The sequence below is a fragment of the Lontra canadensis genome, unplaced genomic scaffold, assembly GCF_010015895.1.
Source record: "Lontra canadensis isolate GAN:19392208 unplaced genomic scaffold, GSC_riverotter_1.0 scaffold268, whole genome shotgun sequence".
Classification (NCBI taxonomy): Eukaryota; Metazoa; Chordata; class Mammalia; order Carnivora; family Mustelidae; genus Lontra; species Lontra canadensis.
Window position 1 is genome coordinate 239,665 of NW_022631262.1, and position 13,078 is coordinate 252,742.

The 13,078-nt window shown below is 40.5% G+C and overlaps 1 pseudogene; it reads right to left on the bottom strand.

The window, feature by feature from the left end:
• Positions 1-10,738: 10,738 nt before the first annotated feature.
• On the bottom strand, positions 10,739-11,150 carry LOC116862577 (annotated as a pseudogene).
• Between the last annotated feature and the right edge of the window lie 1,928 nt (positions 11,151-13,078).

Here is a 13,078-nt window from a genome sequence, read left to right on the forward strand (position 1 = left end):
CACCATGTGATTAACCTCGCTCTCTCAAACAGCACACCAAGCAGGACAGAAGACAAACCACACAACAAACAAGATAACACAGGTGTGTAGGAAGTTAATGAACCAAAGGGGAAGTCAGTCTGTGGGCATGCCCTTGAAAGAAGGCCTCGGTCCGGTCCATTCTGGTCGGGGTCAGCTCTGGGCATTACTGCTTTTCATGTTCAAGCAGTGAAGGATCTCAGTTGTGTTCAGAGATCAGTCGGGCACAGCTATCGCAGCCAGTCACCTTTTCTAAGTGGTCAATCATAGAGGGCTCATGTCGGAAGAGTCTGGCAGTTTGCTACAAAATTCGTCCCCTTTTTCAAGGGATTTGGTCGGGATTTAAAGGTCTGCCCCCGCAGCCCTCCTTTTTATCCATTCTGGGGTGTCGGCTGATGCTGGTCCTGGCCATACCTCCTAGCAGCGTACCATTACCTACTTGGGTCATGGCTTGACACAGGCTCCTGCTTCACATGAGAAGACTCCATTTTGCTCTCTACATCAACATAAATTCACTAATCCAGCAAGGCCTTGCCTAAGAACAGAAGAGCCGCAAATAGCTTTCTTCTTCATTCTAGGAACTACCTGAAAAACCCATTAACACATCAATCAAAAGTGTGAAAAGACATTTTCAACCACAAGAAATGTTGAGCTTGGGGCACCTGGGTGGCTCAGTGGGTTAAAGCCTCTGCCTTCGGCTCTGGTCATGGTCCCAGGGTCCTGGGCTCTCTGCTCAGCTGGGAGCCTGCTTCCTCCTCTCTTTCTGCCTGCCTCTCTGCCTACTTGTGATCTCTGTCTGTCAAATAAATAAATAAAATCCGTAAAAAAAAAGAAAAAAGAATTGTTGAGCTTTTGGTCTTCAGATTCTTGCCTTTTGGGACACCTGGATGGCTCAGATGATTAAGGGTCTGCCTTTGGCTCAGGTCATGATCTCCAAGACCTGGGATCCCGCCCCACATCCCACTCCCAGCTCAGCAGGGGAATCTGCTTCTCCCTCTGCCTCTCCACCTGCTTCTGCACGCTCTCGCTCTCTCTCTCTCTCAAAAAGATAAATAAAAGTTTTTATGAAGTTTTTTTCCCCTTGTGTTATCCACCAAAATCATTCTCTAATGATTGTCACCCAATCTTAATCACACCCTCTTCCAACATTGAAAGATCTGTTGTATACCAGACTTCAGTATCTGAAATATAAATATCTCTCTTGCACTGCCACCTCCAAGACTCTATTAAGGCTCTGTCTGGGTAGTGCTCTCCCTTTATGAAATAAAGTCAGCTTTGTTTAGAAGTGGCCTGGCTGTAATCTGGGAAGTACAGAATTTGAAGAGCATAGACACTAGTGCTGCATGCCATGTGACCATGGACTGAGCATAAATCCCAGGACAAATATCTGGATATTTCTGAAACATACACGGACCGAATGAATACAGTTCGAAAGGAGAAATGAGCCACCGGTACAGAGATGTCAATGTGCTGTCGTGCAAACAAAAACATAAAGAAAACAGGTGCTAATGAATTTATCATACACAGGTGGGTCAATTTGTTCAAGTATAACACAGCACCCCAAAGCAAAGGAGGAAATGAGTAATCAAAGCCCATATCAACCTCGGATTAAAAGACTTCGTATCTACTTCTGGCTCAGCGCTCTTTCTGAGACACATTGTCCACTAAGGGTAAGTGTGTCCCCAAGTATCTGGATGCATAGGCGAGATAAGGTAGTTTGAAAAAGAGACTGCTCAACCCTCTTTTCTTCTCCGCAGACCCTGTGGTTGCGAGTCTATGCAGCAGCCCAGGCGGGAAAAGCTCAACCCACCCTGCACACCCCGACTCTGTACGCATGCTCATTACCGTGAGTGACCACTGCGCATGGTCACTGCTGTGCACGTGCATCCTTGCCCGGGTTCTGTGAGCAGAGCTGAGTTCGATCAAGGCTGTCATGTTCTCTGTGCTGTGAGCTTTATTGCTACCTGAATTCAACTGGTAGGTCCCCACATCAGTCCTTCCAGGAGTTTAAGTGTGAACGATTACGGGGAGGGAACCAGTGGGCCTCGGGCAGGTGGGGACAGTAGAACTGTGGCGTCCTAGGTGGAAGTGCCATGGAGCTAGCGCTCTTCACCTCACAGGCATCACAGCTGCCATGGCTCTGGTGCTAGTGGTGGGGTCAGGGCAATGAGGGTGGTGGGCCGAGGAATGGAGGTGAAGATGGGGCAAGGACTGGGTCGGGGGTTCGTGCACTGGGGCTGCTTGGGGGGGTTAGTGGAAGTGCCTGAGTTCTAGAGCACCTGCAACTGCCGGCAGAGCACACAGGCCTGGATCCTCTATGGGACGTTGGGCAGGGGCTAGACCAGGCAATATAGAAAAGACCAGGAAGAGGGGAATGCTGGGGCCTTGTAACTAGTGCCCTGAGATTTGTAGTGCACGGTGCACAGTGTCAAGGGAGGAGCTGGCCCGTGAATCTGTTTCAGGATCAGACACGACCATCGTTGACCCTTCAACAATGAACCCTTGTAGTACAGACACAGCCATAGGTAGTATGCAAAGGAATCTCTCTTTCTCTGCGTTGCAACAAAACATAATTTAAGCAGTAAAAGCCTCGTAATGGCAATGTGACCACACTGGAATGGCAATGTGACCAAACTGGTAGGGAGTTAGGTTTAATGTACAGCGCTATTTTCTCAAATGCCTTTTGTACTGGGATATCTAGCTGGGAGACTAAGCCTCGTGTTTTAGCCTGTGCCTAAGGTGATTTCATGGCCAGCCTGAAGTAGATGATCTTGCAGCCCGTGTATTTGGTGTGAACACAGCATTTACACTATACTGATACTAGGTTGGCCTTCAACGTATTTTCAAAGTAAGAAACAATTAAACCCATGGCCTTGGAAGTGTACTCCTTTAGAGTACATTTCCCAAATACCAATATTCTACTTTCAGGGTGAACTATGAGTGGCCGAGTCAGATCAAGATCCAAATCCAGGGATGCCTGGGTGGCTCAGTGGGTTAAGCCTCTGCCTTCGGCTCAGGTCATGATTCCAGGGTCCTGGGATCGAGCCCCGCATGGGGCTCTCTGCTCAGCAGGGAGCCTGCTTGCTCCTCTCTCTCTCTGCCTGCCTTTCTGCCTACCTCTGATCTCTGTCAAATAAATACATAAAATCTTTAAAAAAAAAATAAAAGATCCAAATCCAAACACAGAAAAGATGACCCAGGGTCTAAGCAGCATGTGGGTGTGAGTACTTCCATATTGGATGATTTAGATTACTGTGCATATATTGCTCTGGACGCTCTGTTGAGCTACCAACCGACATACAGATACTGTGATAAAAAACTACTCTGCTGATAAAGGGAGGGAAACAGTGAAACAGGAGGATTCCATATTTCTGCATACGAAAATACAGTCTGTCTTCTTTGTCATGCTTATTAAGCACCGATTGTGCATATCCATCCCAGCAGGTTTACAGTGGACTCCAAAGTGCTTGTAGCTACCTCTTGTTGCAGCAGCTGCACTGTGGGAAGAGTCACTTTTCAGAACAAGCACAAAGAATCATGATGTGGGTGTGTCTTTATATTTATTAATTGTTTGATATCCAATGTCTCATGTCTATTTACACTGTCAGCATGTATTAACCACACAACTTTTTATTGGCCCACATGCACACACACCCCTAGACACAGCAACCCAGAGATGAGAAACCAAAACAAAAGGAGGCACCACCTGAGAGCCGGGATATGAAACCTGAACCTGGGAAGGAAATGGAAGGAGCACCTGGGGCTCAAGATGAAGGGAAAGGGAAGAAGAATGTCTGTGGGGGCAGGGGGGATGTATGTGTGCATCGTGCATTATGACAAACCGTGACAGGAGGAAAGAAAACATGTGAAGAGAATCTCAGTCATTTCCTGAAAACGGGTTGAACGTGTGAAGAGTGCACAGTGTGTAGCTTCATATAGTCCTTCACCATAATGACTTTCCCTTCTCCTTCAACACTTATTTATTTATTTTGAAGATTTTATTTATCATTTGACATTAGAACACAAGCAGGCGAGCAGTAGGCAGAGGGAGAAACAGGCCCCAGCTAAGCAAGGAGCCTGATGCAGGGCTAAATCTCAGGACCCTGGGATCATGACCTAAGCAGAAGGTAGACACTTAACCAACTGAGCCACCCAGGTACCACTTTCCTCAAAATTTAATCAGTGTGCTTGAATATGCAGTCTTTTCTAAATTAGAGAAAAATGTTTAACTACAAAACTATACATCATTTCTCTAGTTTAATTTGTTCTTATAACACTTTTTGTGGCCTTTTCAAACATTTCAAACATTTCATCAAAAGCACAGACAGAGTGCCAAGTCAACGTACCCTATAACATGTGGACTAAGGCCGTTTGCCTAGGCACCGGAGCCCCATTTTAGAAATAAGAAAACTAAGGCTCAGGGATTGTGGCTTCCCAAACACTGCTTGACACATGGAGACACAATTCATATTTCATTACAGGGTTTGTGTTCTTGGGGGACCTGGCTGGCTCAGTCGGTAGAGCGTGAGACTCTAGATCTTGGGGTGGAGAGTTCAAGCCCCACACTGGGTGTAGAGAGTACTTAAAATAAAAACATTTTAAAAGTTTTGTGTTCTGGACGCCTGGGTGGCTCAGTTTGCTAATCGACTGACTTCGCCTCAGGTCATGATCCTGGAGCCCCAGGATCGAGTCCCACATCGGGCTTCCAGCTCCGTGGGGAGTCTGATTCTCCCTCTGACCTTCTCTCCTCTCATGCTCTCTCACTTTCTCTCTCTCTCTTTCTCTCTCTCAAATAAATAATTTTTTTTTAATTTTAAAAAAATATAGTTAAAAAGTTTTGTGTTCTTCCTACCATCTGTGTTATTCTACAAACAAGTGAATGGTTCTGTATAGAATGCTTACTACTCAAATGTGTCTGTACTGTAAAGTAGCTTATTACAGCACAGGAATCAGTCCAGTTCAGTGGAGCAGAAGAGAGATTCCAGAAAAGAGCTCAATGAATGATAGCCACCATCTGATAAATCATTTCAATCATTTCATATGGTACGTTTCATAAGAGCTGCGTAATTCAGGAAACTGGCATTAGGGTCACTATATTAGTATGACTCTTAAGCAGCTTTAAAATATGTGTTTAAATACCTTTATGGGGGCGCCTGGGTGGCTCAATGGGTTAAAGCCTCTGCCTTCGGCTCAGGTCATGATCCCAGGGTCCTGGGATGGAGCCCGCATCGGGCTCTCTGCTTAGCGGGGAGCCTGCTTCCTCCTCTCTCTCTCTCTCTCTCTCTGCCTGCCTCTCTGCCTACTTGTGATCTCTGTCTGTCAAATAAATAAACAAAATCTTTAATAAAAATTTTTAAAAAATAAAAAATAAATAAATATCTTTATGATTAGGAAAATCAAAAGCATCTTAAAATCGTGAAACAAGAAATGAATGTCTTTCAAATATAGCATTTTCATCAAATACTTGTTGTGAATTGTTAATTTCATGCAGGCCATGGATTATTTTAGGAATTTGCTCTTAAAAGATTTCTACAATATGACTTTCAACAAAGTCCATTATTTTCTTTCCACCCTCCTTCCTTTATTCTCACTGTGAGACACAAGTTGGACTGTTAATCACTAATGTTTTGCTGTTTCTTTTGGAACTTTGTTCTATACATGACTCCTTTATCCTAAGTTACATAAAGGGACTTTGACTGAAATCTAACTACTTAATTTTGTCAAAAAAAACTTTCAGGTTGCCCCAATAGGGGATGGATCTCAGTAGGATAGGATTTATCATAGGCCCACAAATGCCATCAGCTAATTGTTCAGTAAATTACATTTTTTATGATTTTTTCAAATTTAAGAGAGTGAGGGAGAGGCACCTAGCTGGCTCAGCTGTTTGGCGTCTGCCTTCGGTTCAGGTTGTGATCCCAGGGTCCTGGGACTGAGCCCCGCATAGGACTTCCTGCTCGGTGGGGATCCTGTTTCTCCCTCTCCCACTATCCCTGTTGTGTTCCCTGTATCTCTGTCAAATAAATAAATAAAATCTTTAAAAAAAAAGAAAGAAAGAAAGAAAGAAATTAAGGGAGAGTGTCCAAGCAGGAGGAGAAGTAGTCTCCCTGCTGAGCAAGGAAACCAAAATGTGGCTCAGTCCCAGCACCCTGTGTTCATGACCTGAGTGGAAGTCAGAGGCTTAACCAACTGAGCCACTCAGGTGTCCTAGGATATTATATTTTAATTAAGATCCTATCTATAGTATAGACTTCAGATTTCTTAGATAGCTGATGCTCCCTAGTCTTCATATACTATGGTAATATGAAGGAAATGTAAATTTAGTGGGGTTTATCCTTAGACCGTCATTTGAAATAAAGTAGCATGATACAGAAAGGCAAGGATATGAAGTCCATCTTTCCCTCACTTTTTTTCCACACTAGCCTACACGCTTGTATTTCATATAACTGAAAGAATGAATATTATCACTTCTTTATTTATAGTTTATGTTTACTGCTTAAATTGATAACTTTTCTTTTCTAAGGGCCTAAAATGAAAGCTGATCTCCAGGAACTGGTTCAGTCAAAGACTGGAGATAAAAGCAAAGATGGTCCTGATGTGAAGGGGTGAGGGGAGTTTACCAAATCTAGAGCCCATTGAAATTCCAGAAGCAGGTATGTGATCCATTAAGAATATAAAGTATGTTCTTCTGTTTTCTTGACTATTATATCTTTGATAACATAAATGTAATATTACTGTTACTTTAAGAAGAGAATTCACATATAAAGATACTTTGACAGGTAGTTTAGACCCTAAATGCCTGACTACCTGACTTAGAGACAACCAGATATAGAAACAAATTGGATCAAAGCCATGTTGATGAAGACAGGGGCGCCTGAGTGGCTCAGTCGATTAAGCATCCAGCTCTTGATTTTGGCTCAGTTTATAATCTCACAGTCATGAGATGGAGCCCTGTGTCAGGCTCTGTACTCAATGTGGAGTCTACTTGGAATTCTGTGTCCCTCTGCCCACCCCCCTCCCCCAACCCCCGCTAGGGTGCTTGCACTCTCTCTTTAAAAATAAATAAAATCTTTTTTTAAGTTAAATGAAATGAAATGAAATGAAAACATTTCATTGTTTTCTTTAAAACATGAAAATATTTTCTTATTTTTGAGTATCGTTTAACAGCTAATAATTTTCAGAGTTTTTTTTTAAATAATTTCTGCTTTTTAACAAAAACAAAATGTATTTGGAATAAATATCAGCTTATATAAAGTAGCAGGTCTAACATAAATTGTGTGCTTCTTGGAGAAACCCTTAATTCTAAATTCCACCTTCAATCTTACAGTAATTAGTGAATTCAAATCAGATATACTATAATCTTTTTAATGCTGATTGTTGCATTTTGTGGTTCTGTTCAAAGAATAACAAAATACTCCATTTTACATGACTTATTTGTTACAAATAACATCTTGAGTCAGATTTTATTATCTGAAATGAGATTTCATTGCTATTAAGATAATGAATAGATACTCTGCTGGATGTTTTTGTTTGTAGAGACCTAGATACCCATTCTTAGATTCTGTCAAATTCTGAATTATTCTGTCTATTGAAAAAAACTATTGCATTTCATTCCTGTCTCCAAAGAAGGATGAAATGACTGAATAATAAAATGGGGAGAGATAGTCAAGTTTCTAGTTTCTGTGTCTGATAAGTAGATCACATAGTCACTAATTCCCAAGGCAGCTGTAAGATACCTATGCTAAGCACATTCCTTGTCCCCACTGTCAGCCTTCCTGAGCTGTGGATGCTATGATATAATCACCTCTAACCATCTCAAACAAACATGACATATAAATTTTTGCCTTCAGACATAAATTGATAAGATTTGAAGTCCAAAGACCAGTATCCTAATAATTCCTGACCAACCAGCTTAAGTATGTTTTACATGTATCTTCCAAATTGCTGACTGTTAATTATAAGAGCTTCTGAGTTTAAAAGAAGCACTTGATGTTTAGGGAATAAATTACCTTGTATTAGTGTACTTAAACTTGTTTGCTCTGAATTGCTGAAACATTTCTTTAGACTATTTGCATTAAGGGATATTTTTCAGAGTACTTCCAGGAGCCAGTTTTACATGGTTGGAATGTACTCATAGAAGGATCACAGCCTTTATTTTATTTTATTTTATTTTATTTTATTTTATTTTCAGTGTTCCAAAATTCATTCTTTATCCACCACACCCAGTGCTCAATGTAATATGTGCCCTCCATAATATCCACCACCAGCCTCACCCCACCCCCCCTTCCAAAACCCTCAGTTTGTTTCTCAGAGTCCACTGTCTCTCATAGTTTGTCTCCCCCTCCGATTTCCCCCCACTCACTTCTCTCCATCTCCCAATGTCTTCCGTGTTATTCCTTATGCTCCACAAGTAAGTGAAACCATATGATAATTGACTCTCTCTGCTTGACTTATTTCACTCAGCATAATCTCTTCCAGTCCCATCCACATTGATACAAAAGTTGGGTATTCATCCTTTCTGATGGAGGCATAATACTCCATTGTATATATGGACCATATCTCTTTATCCATTCTTCTGTTGAAGGGCATCTTGGTTCTTTCCACAGTTTGGCGACTGTGGCCATTACTTTTATGAACATTGGGGTACAGATGGCCCTTCTTTTCACTACATCTGTATCCTTGGGGTAAATACCCAGTAGTACAATTGCAGGGTCATAGGGTAGCTCTATTTTCAATTTCTTAAGGAATCTCCACGCTGTTTTCCAAAGTGGCTGCACCAACTTGCATTCCCACCAACAGTGTAAGAGGGTTCCCCTTTCTCCACATTCTTTCCAGTAAACGTTTCCTGTCTTGTTAATTTTGGCCATTCTAACTGGTGTAAGGTGGTATCTCAATGTGGTTTTGATTTGAATCTCCCTGACGGCTAATGATGTTGAACACTTTTTTCATATATCTGTGAGCCATTTGCATGTCTTCTTTGGAGAAGTGTCTATTCATGTCTTCTGCCCATTTTTTGACGTGATTATCTGTTTTTTGAGTGTTGAGTTTGAGTTCTTTATAGATCTTGGATATCAGCCCTTTGTCTGTAGTGTCATTTGCGAATATCTTCTCCCATTCTGTGGGTTGCCTCTTTGTTTTGTTGACTGTTTCCTTTGCTGTGAAGAAGGTTTTGACCTTGATGAAGTCCCAAAGTTCATTTCCGCTTTTGTTTCCTTTGCCTTTGGAAAAATATCTTGAAAGAAGTTGCTGTGGCCAATGTTGAAGAGGTTACTGCCTATGTTCTCTAGGATTTTGATAGATTCCTGCCTCACACTGAGGTCTTTTATCCATTTCGAGTTTATCTTTGTATATGGTGTAAGAGAATGTTCAAGTTTCACTCTTCCACACAAAACTGTCCAGTTTCCCAGCACCATTTATTGAAGAGACTGTCTTTTTTCCACTGTATATTTTTTCCTGCTTTGTCGAAGATTAGTTGACCATAGAGTTGAGGGTCCATATCTGGGCTCTCTACTCTGTTCCACTGGTCTATGTGTCTGTTTTTGTGCCAGTACCATGCTGTCTTGGTGATCACAGCTTTGTAGTAAAGCTTGAAATCAGACAACATGATGCCCCCAGTTTTGTTTTTCTTTTTCAACATTTCCTTAACAATTCAGGGTGTCTTCTGGTTCCATACAAATTTTAGGATTGTTCGTTCCAGCTCTTTGAAAAATGCCAGTGGAATTTTGATCGGGATGGCATTGAAAGTATAGATGGCTCTAGGCAGTATAGACATTTTAGCAATGTTTATTCTTCCAATCCCTGAGCATGGAATGCTCTTCCATCTTTTTGCGTTTTCTTCAAATTCTTTCATGAGTATTCTGTAGTTCCTCGAGTACAGATCCTTTATCTCTTTGGTTAGGTTTATTCCCATGTATCTCATAGTTCTCTGTGCTATAGTAAATGGAATCAATTCTCTAATTTCCCTTTCTATATTTTCATTGTTAGTATATAAGAAAGCAACTGATTTCTGTACATTGATTTTGTATCCTGCCAGATCACAGCCTTTAAATGCGTGTGTGTGTGTGTGTGTGTGTGTGTGTGTGTGTGTTTATGGTTTTTACAAATATTTTGTTTCTTTTAGAGAAGCTGGTACAATGTCCATTTAAAACCCATATCCCAGGCCAAAAAGTACAAATAAAATCCAAAAGAGGAGCGTTCTGCTGAATACACTTCTGCATGAGTAACTTTGTTAACTGCTAATGAAAATTAGAACTTTTCTGGGAACTTCTGACAAGACTTTTCTTTTATCTTAGAATGCTTTCTCTTCAGTGAAGCCATCGTTGGAGTTAGTCATTACTCTCACCATCTCTGTCATCTTGACTCCAGCCGATATTTCTCTTCTTTTGGTCCAGACCCTCAAATTTTAAAAGTAGCTTCAAGTTAAGGAAAGCTCATTTTTCCACAGTTCAGTTCTCTGAGAAACTTCCATTTCCCACTGAAAGTCATAGTCCAGGAGTGAAGCAATCACATGCTAGAACTTCAGGGCCAATTGGAAAGTCATCATGAACATTCGCATTGGTCGATCTTATTTATCACAAGCCTGAAAATGTATAGTCCTGGAAAAGGTGGCCTCTCTGTGCACACATGTAATTTTTAAACAGGAAAGGGCAATATGAAGGGGGCTGAGATTTGATCACCAGAAATCAGCACAATGAAAACAATTGAAATGAATAATGGGCAGATGTTTTAAAGAGATGGGGTGCCAGTTTTCAATTCCGTTTTGAACACCACATTACAAAAGAACTATTTTTAAAAATAAAAAAGGATTGAAGGTAAAGAAAAAAAATAAAAGGAATATCTCAATCGTTGAATGACTCCCTGTTTGTTCCTGATAAACTTCAATCACATCTTCTTCCTCCATTCCCAGTTCTTTTAGAGTGTGATTATCATATTATATTCATTGGCATTCCCTGTCTTTGACAGTATGATTCTTTGCGTTTCTTGAGATGTGTTGTCATTTTCACTTTGAAGTGAATCTCACTGCTATCCTGTCCAGTGACTTTGAGTTTAATTTATTCTCCTTCCTTCTTATGCCCAAAGTCCTCAGCTGTAGGTTTTGCTTCCTGGTCAGACATGGTGACGGTGGCTTCACCCACGGTCTCTGCACAGCAGCGGCCTCGGGTAGTCAGAACCTCACTCCAAGGTTTAAAAATCCATCTCTCTAAATGCATGTTTTTAAATAGACAATACATTGCATAACCATCCAATGTAAAAGGTAAGGGAAGAAAGAGCAACAGAACAATCCTAATGGAAAAAGAAAGAGGTACTTAATAAAAGGTGTGAATCATTAGTAAATAGAAAATACAACTAATAAATTGAAAAGATTGCTCTTTTTAAAAAGTATTTTTAAAAATACTTATGAAGAGTATCCACTAGTGTACATAATCTTGAGGAAATGGAAAAAGCCCAAACATATACCCGAAGTGTGCATAATATTGAAAATGAACAAGACATTGACATTGAGTATTTTATGTAATTGAAAGTGAACACATTTTTTAACTCTAATGTTTTCAAAATATGGATGAAATGGTTGATATACTAGGAAAACATATTTAATAATTCCCAGTAGCTCCTAATTATGTAAACATCACAAAGACCATCAGAAAAGTCTGAGTTGTCCCTCAAAATTACTTACTTTTACTGTGTACTTGAAAGGTGATCAGAATACATCTTAAGCATTCTTACCACACAAAAAAAAATTAACTAGGGGCGCCTGGGTGGCTCAGTGGGTTAAAGCCTCTGCCTTCGGCTCAGGTCATGATTCCAGGGTCCTGGGATCGAACCCCGCATCGGGCTCTCAGCTCAGCAGGAAGCATGCTTCCCTTCCTCTCTCTCTGCCTGCCTCTCTGCCTACTTGTGATCTCTGTCAAATAAATAAATAAAATCTTTTAAAAAAAATAACTACATGAAGTGATAGATGTGTTAACTACTTACGTTTATCTGTTAGTCACACTATAATGTAAATGTGGAACAAATCATCATGTTGTACACTTAAAATATATACAATCATATTTGTGAATTATTCCTTAATAAATGTTTGAAAAAGGACTAAAAGAAAAAAATGTCTGACTTTTCTAGGTATCTTTTTATCCCCCTCACTCTCCTTTTCTTCTCCCTCCCTGTCTCCGTTCATTTCTTCCTTTCTTTTTTTTTACCATGTTCTAAGACGCAGTATATGTGAGCGTCACATTTTCATATCAGAAATGAAGGTAATGACCGAAAACTAGTGTGATTATAAAATTTATTATACAAACTGCACTGTCAAGTGTGAGAAAAGACATTCATAATCACACTAGGACTATAGGTGGAAATGGGGACAAATGGTTTTCCTATTTAACCACTCATATTATTTTTTTCTTTTTTTTATTGTGTTGTTAGTCACCATAAAATGCATCATTAGTTTTTGATGCAGTGTTCCAAGATCCATTGTTTATGTACAACACCCAGTGCTCCATGCAATACGTGCCCTCCTTAATACCCACCACCAGGCTCACCCATCCCCCTACCCCGCTCCCCTCTAACACCCTCATATTGTTTCTCGGAGTCCGCAGTCTTTCATGGTTCATCTCCCCCTCCAATTTGCCTCAATTCACTTTTCCTTTGCTTCTCCTGTTGTCCTCCATGTTATTTCTTATGTTCCACAAGTAAGTGAAACCACATGATAATTGACTTTCTCTGCTTGACTTACTTCACTCAGCAAAATCTCCTCCAGTCCCATCCATTGTTGATGCAAAACATGGGTATTCATCCTTTCTGATGGCTGAGTGATATTCTATTGTATATAAATGTTCATAGCAGCAGTGTCCACAATAGCCAGTGTCCACAACTGTGGAAAGAGCTGAGATGCCCTTCAACAGACAAATGCATAGAGAAAATGTGGTCTATATTAACCATTCACATTAGCACTAAAGTAAACCAAAGAAACATTTTTGCACTTCTGCATAATAAAGAAAAAACAATTGTAGTACTGGAATTTCTATTTACTCAAGCAGTAACAAATGTAACATTACTGTGTTAATATCTT